The 18532-nt window shown below is 35.7% G+C and overlaps 1 pseudogene; it reads right to left on the reverse strand.

Moving 5' to 3' along the window:
• Positions 1–14855: 14855 nt before the first annotated feature.
• LOC118602697 lies at positions 14856–14974 on the reverse strand (annotated as a pseudogene).
• Between the last annotated feature and the right edge of the window lie 3558 nt (positions 14975–18532).

Below are 18532 nucleotides of genomic sequence, written 5' to 3' on the forward strand. Positions count from 1 at the left end.
ATCAAAGCAAAATAAAACACAACATCTAATCCATCACTGTATGCATCTTTAAAAGGTCCAGAGTTGTCAAAATGGTAAGAAAGATCTGTTTTATCTTTCCTGAGGATGTTATTAATATACTGAACTCAAGATAATTTGACGAAATTTTTACAAAGCTGTAGATGATGGTTACTATTCTGAGCCTTATCTCATAAATGAAAACTGAGCCTTAGAGATGTTAGAAATTTTGACCAAATTTACATAGTGGTTTGACCAGAAAATAGCAAGGTGAGACTCTTTCATCTTATCCTTTACCACCTTTTGGTTCTGGGGAGAAGCCTGGTATTGATTGTTTCACACAAGATATGCTTGGAGTCTGCTCTCAGTTATAATTTGATATGACCCAGGCATATCATTACACTCTCAATGAACGGAGCAATTTTACAAACACAGTTTGTGGTGAAAATGCTCATTCCTTTGTGTATTCCTTTGACTAACCTTTGTAAAAACATAAATGTAGTTCTGGGTCCAAATTGAACTCATTAAAATCCAACTCCCCAATTGATGTTATAAATGTTGCTGTCTAGATATCTCCCCCATAGCTATTTGCCAAAGACTTTCATATAAATCTTTGGATGAAACAATCTTATCAGGTCCAATACATTGGTTAGGGCAAGCATTCTAGGTATGGTATACGCATTTGGACACAATTTGGGATTTTTAAAATAAATCATCCAATTTAGAAGCAAGTACTATTGAGAAACCCACAAACTTGCAAGAAATTTGTTAAGTTTCTTAGTCTACTTGGCCGCTATAACAAAATGCCATAGACCAGGTGGCTTAACCAACAGAAGTTTATTTCTGACAGTTATGGAGCTGGGGAGTCTAAGATCAAGGTGCCAGATGATTAGTTCCTGGTGAGGACCCTCTTTTCGGTTTGCAGATGGCTCCTTTTTTTTTTTTTTTATATCTTCACATGGTGGAGAGAGAGATTATCTCTCTCCAGTCTTTTTTCTTACATCATGAGGGCTTCACCTTCATTACTTAATTACCTCCCAAAGACCCTACCTCCAAATATAATCACTTTGGGCATTAGGGCTTCAGCACATAAATTTTGGGGAACACAAACATTCAGTCCATAGCAGTCTCCAATTCAGCGTCTCCTTCACCTTCTTCTAAATGACAACAAAACCTTTCCTCTGAATCGGGAAGGCAATATCTGTTCAGAGTCACTGTCTTCTCTCTCTATGCTGGATCTTGCTGGCTAATGTCTACTAAGTTTTCTCCAAAATATATCTATAAATTTTGGAAGCACAAACCCGCTTCTTTTTTTTTTTTGTTTGGTTAATTCTCTGCCAACTTTCAAATAACAAGAGAAAGCAATAATCGAAAATCTATGTGCCAGACACTCTCACATTCATGATCTTGCTTAATTCTCCAAAAACCCTATAAAGTAGAAAAATTATTCCCACTTCGTAGTGCAAGCTGAGAAACTGAGGCTCAGAGTGATGGAATGACTTGCCCAAGGCAAGGAACTGTCAGAGTCAGTCTTTAAACTCTTACAAGCTCATTCTAAGTCTGGTTCATTCTGTTACCCCCAGATTGCTTTACTGTTTCAAATTGTAGTCTTCTAAGGCAATTTGAAAGCCTATCAATCATTCCCTCCTCAAAGGCAGGGTTTTCCCCACAGAATGATCCTATCGTGATAGCCATGAACTAATTCCAGATTCATCTTAAAGTTAATCAACGAGGACTAATACAAAGTTACTCATCTTACTCCAATTACTTTATCTAAATGAGATAGGCTACTTCGGATTGACTTTTCTCACCAGATCAAATCAAATCAATGATTTTTAAGAACTTAAATGTGTTTTTGTTTAGAAAATAGGAGAAAGTAAAGCAAAAGATTTTATTGAGCTACAGGAAGATATTTTTGTCAATCAATTCATATAACTACAAATCTTTTGGATTCAGGATTTCAAGGTAGAGGCAGAGTGGGTGAAAGGGTCGGTACTGAATTTGACTGAACTGCAAACTAGCAGCATCCAAAGGGCTTTGTGGTGGAAAGTGTTATTAAATGCTATAAAATAAGGAACATTTCTAAGTCTTTGAGCCAGAATTCCCTTAGAATTTAGGGTATGGGTTCGGGGTTCCCAGGCTCCCAGGGCCAGACAGGTAATGTCAGTGTGTGACAGAGCTGAGTACAGATTTGTAGAGAATCATGGTGCATACTTTGACCAAAGACATTGAAAAAAATTAGATATTCCACTGGCCAGACTAGACTCCAGGCCAGAGTTAGTTCCTGGGGTTCAAACGAATGACCACTAGGCTATTAATGACCCACTCTTTTTTCTATTCAGTGGGCAAATCCGTACATGGTATACAATTCAACTCCTCTTGTTGGCACTGGTTTCAGATTCTTTGGTCGGCTCTGGAGAGCCGAGAGGACTTCTTTGCATGGAAATATACTATGAGAGGAAATAAATGGACTAAGGAAAGAAGAAGAGTTCTGGTCACAAAATAACCCGTGTGCAATAATGATTAAAATGAAGACAGACCCTCTCTTTAGCTGCCCAGAAGTTTCAAGTCCTATGGCTTTTTTGGGATGACTCCATCGATACGATGACTTTTTAAATGATTTAAGTATTTCTCTTATGTCCAATGGAAGCAGCATTCTCTTTTTTTCCCTTTATTTTCTTAAGTTTTTTTTTTATTATTATGAGAAAATTTCAAACATACAAAAAAAGAGAGAATAAGAGAATAATAAAATGTACCCCCTAGGTATTCATCACTCAGCTTCAACAATTGTTTAAGCTCACAGCCAATTTTATTTCTTCTATATGGCAAATTTCAGCCATCATGTCAATTTATTTATAAATATTTCAGTATGTATCTCTAAAAGAAAGGTATTTTTTCCTCTAGACTCCCTAACCATAACCACAATACCATTTATTATTGCAGAAAAATATCCCTTATTAATATCAAATATCAAATCAGTGTTCACATTTCCTTAATTTTATCATTCTTTTTATTTTTTACAGCTTTGTTCAATCCAGATATAAGTAAGGTTCACACATTACAATTGTTGATATCCACAATAAGTCTCTTTTAACCTGCAGCTTCCCTTTCCATCTCATGTTTGCTCTCTTTTTCTTCATAATTTAGCTGTTGAAGAAACTGAATTGTCTGTCCTAAAGGGTTTTCCACTGTTTGGATTTTACTAATAGGATCCCATGGTGTCATTTAATGAGTTTCTCTGTTCCTCTAAATTGCTGGTTAGATGTAGGGGCTTCAGTAGATTCAGGTTTGACTCTTTTTTTTTTTTCTCCCTGCAAGACCACTTCATTGGTGGAGTTCTGTACTTTTATCAGGAGATCTATAATGTCAGGTATTTCTTTTTGTGACATCAGCAGTATTTATGATCATTGTCTAGATACATCAATTCATTTGCAGTTACCAAATATTGATTTCCTAATTCCATTATTTCTTCTTCATTTGGTATATGGAACACTTCTATAAAGAAAATCTTTCCTATGTGTAGAGCCAGAGGAAAGATAGAGTAATCAGGGGGATTGTTTCATAAGCTATATAAATATCTAACCAATGTACTGTGTTCTTGAAACAAAACAAAACAGAACTAAAAACAAAACCAAAAAACTTTCCTTCATCATCAGTTTGGTTAACCTGAAGTACAGCTCTTTGTAGGAAAGAAAAGATAATTGCTTGATGCTTTCCTTATATTTGCCAGTTTTCAGAATAATAAAATTGGTTTCTTAATTTTCTATCGGTAACTACTGAGTTTCTTTTTTGCTGTTATTTTTTGAAGCATCATTTGAGCTTTGGGTTCAAACATATTTAATTTGATATCAAGCCATTGAAATGTATTCTTATTAATGGCCAAATTGCCTCAACCTTGGATAGTAGGAGACTTTTCAATTTAAATCTTGAGTCCTTTTGATGAAACCCTTGTAGTTTTTAATTTACCTTTTTGCTTTTTACTATAATAAGATATTTTAGGCTCATCTTGTTCATTCCTTGTACCAGACATGGAATTAGCTATTTGTTTAAGGAGAGTCTTTTTGGGGGAAATATTTAGAAGTCATAGTCTGAATACCAAGGGTGCTCATCACTACTGGGTTGGATATTGCTTTTAGACTTTTGTAGCAGATAGAGCAAGAAAATATTTACACTTTCAAAAGATAAAATTCATCATTACTTCATTCTGGTACTGTAATTCAAATTCGGGATTATGGGATTTTTACTTAACCTCATTGTTCTCATGCCTGTAACCCCCTCACCTATACTGAAAATCCCACTTTTCAAAAATGTGATCATAAACATTTATTTTATCCCACAATACACAAAACAATCTAAGAATCGAAACCAATAATGTAAATAATAATATGGTAATTGGGTACATGCAAATTACGATATTTTTGAAGTTCTTTTATCTTTAAAGTTTATCCTACTTAGGGTGTAAAGCTAACTGATGTGTTTTAGAACATCTTGGAATAGTTCTTATGTGTGTGGTTATGTCACCAACTTAGGTTCATTTGCTTTACTTTGCTTTTGCATTTTAGAGAAATCTTTTTTTTTAAATTTACCTTTCATTTATACCTGTATCTCCTCTTTATATTAAAGTTTACCTGAAAACTGGTGTTTCTCTTATTTAAATTTTGATTTAATATTTTACTTTACTGAATTCTGAAGTTCTGCTCTGTGTCTTGCTTCCTTTGACCACCATTAATTTTTTACTTCAAGCTGAAGACCACCTTTTCTCTAGTTCCTTAAATCTAACCCCAAATTATCGGTAACACACTTTATGTGCAGAAGAGACTTTTAATTGGCTCTTATCTGTGGGTAATGAGTAGGACTTACAGACAATCACTAAAATTGAGTGTAGGCATTATACTCTAAAATTAACCACGGTCCTCCACAGGCCCTGGCTTACTGCCACCTTTTCCTCCTGAGCTCTCTCTCCTGTTTTCTGGCTCAAACCACAAACTCTCAGTTATTCACTTATTTATTTATTTTTCCCCAGGAGAACTAGCTTTATTGGGATTAGCATCTGGAGAAAGAAAGTAGTAGTAACTGATATATCACAATGGGTTGAGGAATGCAGATAAGGCAGACATAATATTGTTAGCAGACCCTGTGGTAAGTATAGGCGATACAGGCATGCTCGGAAAATAGTTTCCCCACTCCTAAAACACTTTACTAAGCCACCATTTAAGCAAAATGAAACAATGTTTTTAATATGACTTTGTCAGCTCAACTACCACAAATAAAAGGATATATCCCATTTTATTAATCTTAAATTTATCTTCCACATATAACTCAAAGGTTCATCATTTTCCAAAGCTGCTATTCTTCTGAACCTGGCAATAACAAGGTCAACTGAGAAGTGAGTAGGTAATCTTACTGGCCCAGTGGCCTTTTTCCATTTTCCCTCCTTAATTAGGGTCAGGTAATAGGATGCATCTCAGGCTTGGGGATAAAGCCTCTGTGATGTGATGGATAGCCAGGCTTGTGAGACTTATATACAGGAAAGCACAGCCCTGTAAACGACAGGAAGGAGAGGAAAGAAGTGGGATGCTTGCTGGCTTGGGTGCCTTAGATGTCTATGAGGGTTCTCCACCTTCTTCATCTTCTCTTTTAGTTCTAGCCCTGCATTCCAGGTATCTAAGACTTCACAGAAGTCTGACCAGGGCAGCTAGTGGATATGGAGAGGAGTAGGGAGTAGTGGGTGTCAAGGGCAGGGATTAGTAGCCTGGATGCTCTGGCCATAGCTAGAGTAAGAAGGGTGGGGTTTAGGGAAAAACACTATTTCAATAAGGGGCCCTGGGAAGTATGTGTATGGGAGGAGTATGTGTATGGGGAGGGGATAGGACTGATAAAATGGTGGCTTTCAGGGCCTTTAGGCGGAGTTGGGGAAATATGGAGGATCCCCCAAATGGCATGGCCCTAGCTTCCCTGCACTGAGATTTCAGTGCCTAAATACTCTTTGCTAAATCTGTACCTCTACTCAATTCATCCTTACCCTCCTATCACTTTCTTAAACAGAGTAGTTCATTTCCCCTCTCAATCCAAACCAAGATTTTGTCCCAGGTTTCTATATTCAAAAAACCCACTGACGTGTTCTATAGGCACAGGGCTGATTACATCGGGTCTTTATACTTTCATAGTTGAAAACATCCACAGGAGCTTAAAAAAATCACATACCTGATCTTGGTCTGGTCTGCTTCTCCCTGCCCCTCCTTCCAGAGCCAGACCACAGTGCTTGTGGGATTTTTCCCCTTCTCTTTTATTCAGTATAGAAGCATCAGAAGAAGGAGAAACCAGTGTATAGCCCAGAAAGTGTGACAATATCCCATATGACAAGAGTTGGACACAATAAATTTTTCCTCTTTCATTTCCTTCCTCAGTTCCTTTTCTGAAAAAAGATAAGCTTTCTGTTTCTGCCTGACTTAGTGGGTCGCATGATAGCTGTCTCAGTCCTGCTGTAGTCTTTTCTCCTGCAAGGTCTTGCTGCTTCCTGCAAACCAGCAAGAACACAGAGATCTTAGACCCTTTAAAGACTGGCAGTTTATCTCTGTTTGTAATTAGAAGGACATTACCACTACCAATAAAATCGCCCTGAAATTAAATACAATAGAATATGCTTAATTATAGTCTGGGTAAACTGTACTTTAAATAGACAATTAATCAAATCGTATTTGTTCTCTCCTTTGAAGAGTGTCGATATTTTCCCTAAGTGTCGTATGGCTAAACCCCATAGAGGAAAACCTACTTCAGTTTAAAATTTTGGATGAGTGGAGAATCTGGCTTGTATCCACTCTTCAGCCTTTGGCCGATATTGCTAGTCCTCCCATCACCCCTCAGCAGCCTGCAATCCCAGGCCAGTGAACACTCAGCCATACTTTGGAATTGTTGGCATCCAGGGGACAGATGGACCACAAGACAGATGCACAGATACTAGCCGATGAACCTTATGTGGCCTGTGTCATCTTGCGGCAGGCTGTCTAAGCTCCAGGACACTGAGCACTGTGATCGCTCTTCTTGCTCAGGGCATCATTTGAGTTTTCCTTGATGGAATCATTGCTTGACTACAGGGTTGTACTTTTTTTTCACTTCTTTTGCCCTTATCCATCTAACTCTACAGAGAACAGAGATCATTTGAGATCCAGATCCCCATCAGCATGTTTTCTCTAACTACCCTCCTCTGTGCCCACTCCCAGCTCCAGAAGGATAATCCAGTTCTAAGAGGGCAGAGGTGGTATGTTGGGTGGTGGAAGGGTGAGTCCATTAAATAGCCACCACCTGAAGTCTGTCTTCTTTAGCACAATCTCCTATTTCTCTTTCCATAATGCTTTTTCCTGATCACGGCCTTCATAAATTCTTGTCTTGAAAATGGTTGAGAAATGCTGCTTTTTGACACTGCACTCAGAGAGTGATTGTGACCCTCGTTTTTCCTCCCAGCTGACTGGGGGCCTCCCAGAAACATCAGTTTCCATGGCTTCTACCTGATAATTATGGGCGCTAACTTCATTTCGAGTTTTTCTTTGCCTTTTCCTTCTTCTGCTGGAGTCCCCGCTCATCCGCTCATCCGGAGCATTTCCATTCCCGGTCTTCCCCTCTCTGGATCTCAGAATCCTGGGCAGAGTCTGGGCTCTGGGCTTCTGGGATTCCTGGAAGACTTAATATTTCTCCTCTGTAGGTTTTGTGTAATTCTAATGACAGTATTTTGGGAACCCGAAATCAGAGTAAATATCCTACGTGTTTAAATAGACTTATGGGTTCTATATAACACAATATTTCCACCAACCAGGAGAATATGTGCCATATGAGCCTGGCGGGTTACTGCCACCTGAATGATAATCACAGACTTAGCAGTGGGATGATCTGCCACGGTGGACACTCCCTTGCTTTTCTGAGAACTTAAAGTAAGTTGCCATTTCTGGACTTTGCACAGCTACTCATTGGCCGTATGTACCCAGGCAGGACTATTCTTTCTGTGACCACATTTTTCACCTGTAAAATAAAAGAGTTTTAGTACAAAAATCCCTAAAATATTTTCCAGCATTAACAATCATGTGGTGTTATGATCTCTACTTTCTATTTATCTTTTTTTTCCTTCCATACATCCTTGAGAAATCTCGGGAATGAGGAAACTGGACCCTGGCTGACCACTGCAACTTGCCAGAATATAAAATGTTCCCCTCTCTTTTCTTCTAAACCAAATGCAGGAGATCTGCAAAAGCTCCATTGGGGCAAATCGTGTCTCTGAATTGCTCACACTATTTATTTGCATTAAAAATTAGTATTGCACTGCATTTGTAAAAACAGTGTTTAAAGGTTTAGCATGGATCCTGACTATTAATGGAAAAATAAATTAAAATTCTCCCATCCTCATCCTAAAAAATCTTGGCACATTTATGAATAAAACTAATGTTATTAAACAAGGTTTTAGAGGAGATTCAGGAGACTGTGTCCTTGACATGACTGAGCTGAATATGTTTTATCGTAAAATTCCCAAGGAATTGACTTGCAAATCAGAACTCAGAACCCCACAGCGTGAATAAGAGAGCTATCTGGTGAGCAAGACTGGGGGATGGTAAGAGGAGGGCGAGACGGTTCTCCAGGAGCTTCCAAAAACCGGTTTCTCAGATGAGATGTTCTTGCACAACTTCATTTGGTGGTGATCCTTTTACACTTTATGCTAAGCAGCTTACACTTCCTGCCATTCTACTAGGTTTTCTGCTCTGGGAATACATGGTTGCAGGGTTGGGGGCAATAGACAGTGAGGACAAGAGAGTAATCAACACTCCTGCCAGTATAAAAAACTCTCAAGACTTGGCCCTGATTAGATGTGGTACTTGGCGTGCCTTCTGGGCTGCTTCCTCTAACAAAGACAGGTAGAGTCCACATACTCTTTCTTTCAACCCACATATATTATTACTCAGTACTGCCCTTGTAGTCATTGCAATTTAGTGGGGCCACAGGTGCATTGACAAAGGATTATAATGCAATGTGCTCACATGACCAGTTAAACTCAGGGTGCTGTAGGAGCACAGAATGGGGGCCTCTGACCTCGCCTGACCATTAGGGGAAATCTGGGCAACATCTCTTAGGGCAAACACTGGCTCAGTCTCTAAGGATGGTGTCTGCTTGAGAAAGAGCAAGAGGAAGTCAGCAAAAGAGATTATTTACAATTCTGTCATTCATAAATTTGTCTGAAGCTTTTTGGAAGGCATTTATATTTCCTGCCAGCACCACCTCTTGGGGGTGATGAATTCCAATAAGTTCCAATCCGTTTATTACTCACTGTAAGAGAAATTGCTTCCTTTTATGTCTGAAAGTAAACCTGGATCACATTTCACAGGATATCTCCTAGTCGCAGAGTTCTGAAATTTGGTGAGTAAGTCTGTCCCCCACAGATCCTCAAGATTCTTGGTTCTGCAGATCCAAATCTCTTCCCTTCTCAGCCTTTAGATTGAAGATCTACGCTTTCAGCCTGTCTGCCATTTCCATTTCATTTGTCCTTAGAATCTTTAACTGACCTGCCTTTCTAGGTTGTAATGGCCAGAATATCCTCAACCACTTTGTTTTCTAGATAAAACAAAAAGCTCCTTCACATAAAGGAAGAAAAGTATTTTTGCTTTCTGTCTCTAATAACACAGTGTGGGAACCCAAGACAATTGACTGAGAAAGGCTCGTAGGTGGGACCACCTGCTTCAGAAGCATTTTTATACCACCAGGGCCTTACCCACAGCCCATTAAATGGTGTCTGTAGAGGAACCAAGTGAACAAATATCCTGAGTACGAGTGAGTCCCAGTGTTCTGTCATTACTGAGAACCCAGAACCCTATATATTACATGTGGAGTTCTGATTTTTAATCACAAAGTTTTCTTTCTTATCTTCCTAACCTCTCACCAGAATTGTAGGAGCTTCCTCAGTGTCACCACTTTTTACTGCTGGATAGGGTTATTTATTTATAATGCTTTCTTTACAAAAGTTTGTGTTTTTATGATTATAAAGTGAAAAAAATGTTCATTGCGGAGCATTTGGAAATGCTAAAAGGATAAAGTAGAAATGTAAAAACCTCCACAGTTTAATCATACTCAATACATTTCTTCCCATTTTTTCCCATGGCACATATATAATTTTTCTTTTTTTATAAAATTAGAATTCCTGAGTGTTATGCATTAATTTTTTTTATGTAATACAACATCAAAAACATTTTTACATTTTGGAGAATATTCTTGGAAAACATCATTTTAAATGATTGCTTAATTCTCTATCAAATGGATATAAATTTGACCAGTTAGTCTCCTTTAGATAGGTCAATGTTTTGCTGTCTCAAATATTTCTATTTTTCTTAATATCATCACAGTCTGCCATATCTGATTACTCCCCATCCACTAGACATGACTAGAATGCTTTATCTAGCTTAGTGATCTCCAAAGTGAAGTGTGGTCACCCAGTACGCAAGGCAATCTGGAATATGGAATAAAATGTTATAACTCTGGTTTCTGTTTTTATCTTATACTTTTACAATGTCTAATTCTTAATACCCATTTTTAAGTCAACATAATATAACAGTATAGTAGTACATGTATATAATATGAGTAAATGTCCTTATTCAAAAGTGGCATCTTAGATTTTTTTTTCTAGAGGAGATTGCAATGGCAAGGTGTAGAGCCAGAAGAGAGAAAGAATAATCAGGGAGATTGTTTCATAGACTATATAAATGTCTGACCAATGTACTGTATACTTGAATCTAATAATAAAATAAAATTTAAAAAAATCATTTGGAGATACTGATCTAAACACCCAGAACATTTGTAAAGCTTTGTTTCTCTTGTAGTTTTCATGAAGCTCTGGTATTTTAGGGCGTGCTGGATTATGAAGGCCTCCAGGAACTACTAAACTCCTAGTAGCTTTTACCTGTCACTGTCAACCATGGGGTCACTTCTCAGGCTATGAAAACCAATGGCAGGATTTCCTTGGTTGATCATTCTCTCTTTCTCTGAACAGCTGTCAGATACCACACACTCCTTTCTGACTTCTTGCCTCTAGGTGAACCTGAGGTAGTTAGGTGTCACTGCGCAAAGCTTGTCTGTGCCTGTTTCTTTCGATCTTTGGCTCCCTTCCACTAGCTTTGAAGCACTTACTAAACCACTCTCTGAAAATTCTTTCACAATTCCTTCATTGTTTTAAGAAACATCTTTTTAAAAAGTCTACCTCCCACTAACATAAAATAGAATAAGTAAAAACAAAAGTAAACCGTTTCTTTAAACTGTTGCTGATCCTTTGCAATTTTTAACTTTTGTCTTTTTTTTTTAACAGCTTTATTGAGGTATAATTGGTGCAATTGATGTACATTTTTAACATGTAGAATTTGATAAGTTTTGACATATGCATACTCTTGTAAACCATCGCCACAATAAAAATAATGAACATATCCATCACTCCCAAGACTTTACATGAAGGGTTGTAATCTATTCTTCCACCTGCTTCACCTACTCCCATTGTCCCCAGCAACTACCTACCTATGTGCTTTATGTCAATTATAGTTTAGTTTGGAGTGACTAACATTTATATAGATAATATCATCAGTATGTATTCTTTTTTGACTGTCTTCTTTAACTTAACATTATTATTTTGAAATTCATCGATGTTGTATTATTAGTTGATTTCTTCTCATTGTTGAGTAGTATTCTATTAATGTACCACAATTTGTTTACCCATTTGCCTATTGAGGGGTATTTGAATTGATTCCAGATATTGGCTTTTAAAAATAAAATCACCAGGAACATTTGTTTACAAATCTTTGTATGGATATCTTTATTACTTTTTGGTCAATACCTTGGAGAAGAATGGCTGGATTATATAACTTGTATTTAAATGGAAATCCTAAACTGTTTTCCAAAGTGGTTGTACCATATTACATTCTATCTTACACATATGACAGTTCCATTAGCTCCAGATCCTCATCAATACTTGATATGGTTGGTGTTTCTAATTTCCTGCATTCTAATAGGTGTGTAAAAGTATCTGGTTACAAATCCTTTATCAGATGTATACTTTGCAAAAATTTTCTATGTCTGTATCATGTCTTCTGAGTCCCTTAACAGTGTAGTTTGAAGAGTAACAGTATTCATTTTGATGAAATGAGATTTATCATTTTTTATAGATTGTGTTTTTGGTGTCATGACTAAGAAATCACTAAGTAATCCAAAGATTTTCTCCTATGTTTATTATAGAAATGTTATAGTTTTAGGTTTTCAATTTAGGTCCATGATCCATTGTGAGTTCATTTTTGCATAGACTATTCTCTCTTCACTCAATTGCTCTTGCTCTTTTGTTGAAGATTAGTTGTCCACATATGTATGGGTCTATTTTTGGACTCTCTACTGTGTTCCATCAATATATTTGTCTCTCTTGAGGCCAATACCACACTTTCTTGATTACTGTAGCTTTATAATAAGTCTTGAGATAAGATAGTTTTAGTTCTCTACTTTGTTCTTTTTTAAAGTTGTTTTGGCTATTATTAGCCCTTTGCATTTTCCTATAATTTCCCAGCTTTATTGAGATATAGTTTAGAAGCAAAAACTATATGCATTTAGAGTATATGACATAATTTAATGTATGTATACACTATGAGATGATTACCACAATCAAGTTAATTAACATACCCAACAACTCACATAGTTACCTTTTTTTTCTTTTGGTGAGAACAAAAGATCTACTCTCATAACAAAATTTAAGTATACAATACAGTATTATTAACTATAGCCACCATCGTGTATATTAGATTCCTAGAACTTATTCATCTTATAACTAAAAGTGTATATATATTATATATACCTATATGTCTATATATATACATATATATAATATATATGACATTTTCTTTATCCATTTATCTGTTGACAGATACTTAGTTTGTTTCTATATCTTGGCTTTTGCAATGAACATGGGAATATAGTTATCTCTTTGAAATATTAATTTCATTTCCTTTGGAAATGTAAATCCAGAAAGGGATTGTTATATCATATGAGAGTTCTATTTTTAATTCTTTGAGGAACTACTATACTGTTTTCTATAATAGATCTACCAATCTATATTCCTACCAACAGTGCATAAGTGTCTCCTTTTCTCTACACCTTCACCAACACTTGTTATCTCTTGTTTTCATGCTAACAGGCATACTAACATGCGTGAGGTGATATCTCATTGTGGTTTTGATTTGCATTTCTCTGATGATTAGTGATGTTGAGCATCTTTTCATATACCTGTTGACTATTTGTATGTCTTCTTTGGAAAAATGTTGATTCAGATTCTTTGCCCATTTTTAATCATTTTTTTTTTCACAAGAAGAGAAAAAACAGTCCTAAAATTCATATGGAACCACGACAATTCCAAATAACCAAATCAAACTTGAGACAGAAGAACAAAGTTAGAAGCATCACACTTCCTGATTTCAAACTGTATTACAAAACTATAATAATCAAAATAGTATGGTATTAGAATAAAAACAAACACATAAACCAATGGTATAGAATAGAGAAACTAGAAATAAACCCGTGCACATATGATCAACCAACCTTGACAAGAGTGCCAAGAATACACTTTTAGGGTAAGAATAATCTCTTTAGTAAATAGCGTTATGTAAAAAACAAAATTGAACCCTTATCTTACACCATACACAAAAATTGACTTGAAATGTATTAAAGACTTAAATGTATGACCTGTAACTGTTAAACTCCCAGAAGAGAATGTAGGGAAAAAGCTCCTTGACATTGTTCTTGGCAATGTTTTTTTGAATATAACACCAAAAGTACAGGCAATGAAAGAAAAAATAAACAAGTGAGACTACATCAAACTAAAAATATTCTGTAGGCTAACGAAAACAATCAACAAAACAAAAAGGTAATCTATGGAATTAGAGAAACTAATTGCAAATTGTATATTTGATAAGGGGTTAACATCTATATAAATTTTTATAATTATTTTGTCAACTTGTAATTATTTTGCCTGCTGAGATTTGATTGGGATTACACTGAATATATAAATCAATTTGGGAGATTGTACATGTTAATAATATTGAGTCTCATGATTTATGAACACAGAATCACTCCATTTCTTTAGGTCTTTAATTTCTCTCAGCAGTGTTTTTTAGTTTAAATTGTATAAGTCTTTTACATTTTTCATGAGATTTATTCCTAAGTATCTATTTTTTATGTTATTTTAAATGACATTGATTTTTTAATTTTAACTTTCAATTGTTGCTAGCATATAGAAATGCAATTGATTTTTGTATATTGAGCTTATATCCTGAAACCTTTCTAAACTCACTCATTAGTTCTAATAGCATTTTTTTGTGGATTTCATTGAATTTTCTACATAGATGATCATGTTATCTGTGAATAAATATACTTTTAATTCTTTTGCCATCTGGATGGATTAATTCTTCTCCTTGCTTTACTGAGCTGGCTAGAACCTATAGGAAAATGTTAATTAGAATTGGTAAGACTGGATATCTTTGTATTATTTTTGATATTAGGCAAAAAGATTCAATCTTTTAAAATTAAGTATAATATTAGCTAAAGATTTTTCATATCTGCTCTTTATCACATTGAGGAAGTTCTTTTCTATTCCTGGTTTAGTGATCATTTTTATCAGAAGTGGATGTGTTGATTTTGTCAAATGCTCCTTCTGTATCAATTGAAATTGACTATAAATATTTTTATTTGTTTGTTTGTTAATGTGGTGAATTACATTAATTTTTTTTTTTTTTAGCAACTCTTGGTTGACCTCACAGATTGCAAAGACCTTGTGAGCTTACGATCCCTTATTTTTTAATTTTTTACACCTATAGCACTTGGTCTTCCTAGGTGGTCTCTCATCCAAGTATTAACCAGGCCTGACCCTGCTTAGCTTCCAAGATCAGATGGGATTTGGCTTGTTCAGGGTAGCATGGCCATAGACTTACATTGATTTTTAAAAATAGTTAAAGCTGCCTTGACTTCCTGGGATAGAATCTACTTAGTAATGATGTATTATCTTTTTTGTATATTATTGGATTTTATTTGCTAAAATTTTTATTAAAGTGTTTGCATCTATATTCATGAGGTCTATTAGTTCTGGAGTTTTCTTTCATTGCAATACTTTCATTGGTTTTTAGTGTCAGGGTAGTGCTAATCTCATAAAATGAGCTGGGAATGTTTTGTTACTTTTCAGTTTCCTCAGGGATTTGTGTAGAATTAATATTATTTCTTCCTCAAATGTTTCAAAGAATTCAGCAATGAAGTCTTCTGGATTTGGAGTATCTTTCTGGAAAAGTTTTAAAATGCAAATTAAATTATTTAATATATGGACTATTCAGATGATTTCTTCTTGAGTAAACTTTGGCATTTTTTGGCATTCAAAAATTTTACCTACTTTAAGTTGTCAAATATATTGTTATAAGGGTGTTCTTTGTATTTCCTATGATCCTTTTAATGTCTGTAGAATTTATAGTGAGTTTACCTCTCTCATTTCTGTTAATGCTAATTTGTGTCTTTTTAAAAAAAATAATTAGTCTGGCTAGAGGTTTATAGATCTCAAATAATCATCTTTTAGTTTTATTGATTTGGGTTTTATATTGTGTTATCATTGATATTTATTTTGATCATTATTATTTCTTTCCTCTGCTTACATTGGATTTTATTTTTTTAATCTTTTTTTTTTTTAGTTTTTTAGGCTGGAATTTGAGATCACTGAGTTGAGATATTTTTTTCCTTAATATAAGTATAAATTTCCCCCTAAGTACAACTTTAGCAGCATCCTGCAAATTTTGATATGTTGTGTTTACTTCCAGTTCAAAATACTTTGTAATTGCATTCTTGATTTCTTTTTGATACCCATGGGTTATTTGGAAGTGTGTTGTTGATTTTTCAAATACTTTGTAATTTCCAGAGATCTTTCTGTTATTAATTTACAATTTACTTCCATTTTAGACAAAAAAAAAGTTGTATAAATTCAATTGTTTTATTGAGACTTATCTTATGTCTCAGACATAATTTGAAACTTGTTTTATGTATATGTTTCATGTACTCTTGAAAAGAATATATATTCTGCAATTGTGAATGTGGAATACTTTATAAATGCCAATTAGGTCGGTTGGCTGATAGTGTTGTTCAAGTTTTGTATGTTCTTATCAATTTTTCTCTCTCCTTGTTCTATTAATTATTAAGAGAGGAGTATTAAAATCTCCAATAATAAATTGTGACTTTTTCTATTTACCCTTGCATTTATATCAGTTTTTGTTTCCTGCTATTTAAAGTTTTGTTGTTTGGGACATAAAAATTTAGGATTGTGATGCCTCTTGATGATTTGACCTTCTTATTGCTATGAAATATACTTCTTTATCTCTTGTTGGGTGCAGGGTATTTTTGAATGCTTATAAATATTCCTGAAGATGTTTTGGGATACAGTTAAGCAACTTGGAAACAGCTTGATCCTTAACATTCTTGCTGTTCATATTTGTTAAGTGAGAACAAAGCTTCATTTAATCTAGAGCTAATGGCTCTCCATCACCAAGGCAAGCTTTTTGTGAGCGTCCTGTCTCATGCTCTGCGAATCATGAGGTTTTCCAGTTTTGTTGGCGGAAACATGCTATTACTGATCCTGAGTGAACATCAGACTCTGTTATTTCTAATCCTTTCTGGTAATTCTTTCACCCTGACTTAGGTAGTTTCCTCAAGTACATGTGTTGCTACAGTACTCCGTTGAATACTCAAGTGGGCTCCTTGTAGATCTCCGAGGCTCTCTCTCTGTTTAGCCCTCTAGCTACCTTGGTCTCCCCAGGCTCTCAGCTTTGTTCCCTAAATTCAGGAAGTCCACTGGGCTCTGCTTGGTTTCCCTCTTCTTGCCCCATGGTCTGGAAACATTCTCAAGGCAGTAAAGCTGGAACAATCATTAAACTCACCTCATTTGTTTTCTGTCTCTCAGGTATCATTGTTCTGATATTCCATGTCTTAAAAACTGCTCTTTCCTGTGTGTGTGTGTGCGCGCGCATGTGTGTATGTGTTTTGGGGGGGTTAATTTGTTTATTCTAGACAGGAGGCTAAACTCAGCCCCTGTTATTCTATCTTGTTCAGAAGTGACAGAACTATAAATAGTTTTTGATTCAACTAAATTTTGCCAGCTTGTTTCCAGATAAAATTGGTTTTCTAGAATACAAATTTAAAAATTATAGTAAGATGATTTTTCAACTAATTTTTCTTTTTAAGTCAACTTTATTCTGGAATAAGACACGTAGCATAAAATGCACGTATTTTAAGAGATCATTTTAATGAATTTTGACAGATATATACCTCTTTGACCTCATTTAAATTATAAAACATTTCTATCTCCACATAAAGTTCCTTTCAATGATGTTTTAATAAGCCGTTATGAGAAGTCATTTGAACTAAGTGCGTTGCCCTTTGAGCTGGGGAAAGGAGCCCATCAACTGGGCTACCTCCCCTTCTTGCTTTGGCTCTAGATCCTGCTCTACTGTGTTATCTCCTTTGCCCAGGGAGACAGGCCCATATGTGACTTTCCACAAAATGAATCATGGGACCTCAGGACCTGGGTGATTTTTGCAAGCAGGCAGGATTCAGCAATTGGTGAAATAAGGAATTGTTTTGGGAATTCAGTACTTACCCCTTGCCAGTCATGGGATGCTGTAGGCTACAATATAGTTTTCACTTTGGACCCCTGGGGACCTTTATTTCTGAGATTTTTGAGGTCATTTGTCACACAGCATTATTACCACAATAACTAATTAGTAGAAGGTGCTTGATAAATATTGTCAGTCTGCTTTCTAAAAATGTTGTATTTATATTTATACTGTACCAAACTTGCCAAACCAAATATTATTTTTATTTTATTATTTTTTCCAGTTTTATTGAGATATAATTGGCATACATCACTGTATAAGTTTAAGGTGTACAGCATAATATATTTTTATTTTTAACTTCTGAAATTTAATAGGCAAAATCATATTTTTGTTATCATTTTGTTTTTCAGTAACATCCTTGAATTTCTGAGGCACCTGTGAGCCATGTTGGTATGAAGCATTCATTAATGGTTCTCATTTCCCTTCTGGTAGGTGCACCAGGGGGAACTGTGCATGTAGCTGGCTGTACAAGAAGCCAACAACTGAAGTTGACAGCGAATTGTGAAGCCCCTGGGATTGTGTCCTTTATAAATAGATCACTTTGTTTCCAAACATTTATCTATTTTTCTTTTGTCTCTTTCTCCTCCATTTGCAATCTTGTATTTTCAGATTCACAGTTTTCCAGTATTTACCATGTGCTAGGTGCTATGCTAGCATAGCAGCAAAACCACCTCTGTGCCATTACACCCTTCTTGTTGTCCAGCTTCCATCCGTTTGAGCTGCCAGCTCAGAATTTACATCCTGGCCCTGGGCACTATGCTGCTCCCTGCATCTCTCCTAGCCTGCTAGGGACCTGAGGGCCCTTCCTTAAACATGCTTCACTGCGCACATTGAAACATAGC

This window comes from Rousettus aegyptiacus, unplaced genomic scaffold, assembly GCF_014176215.1.
Source record: "Rousettus aegyptiacus isolate mRouAeg1 unplaced genomic scaffold, mRouAeg1.p scaffold_m13_p_4, whole genome shotgun sequence".
NCBI lineage: Eukaryota > Metazoa > Chordata > Mammalia > Chiroptera > Pteropodidae > Rousettus > Rousettus aegyptiacus.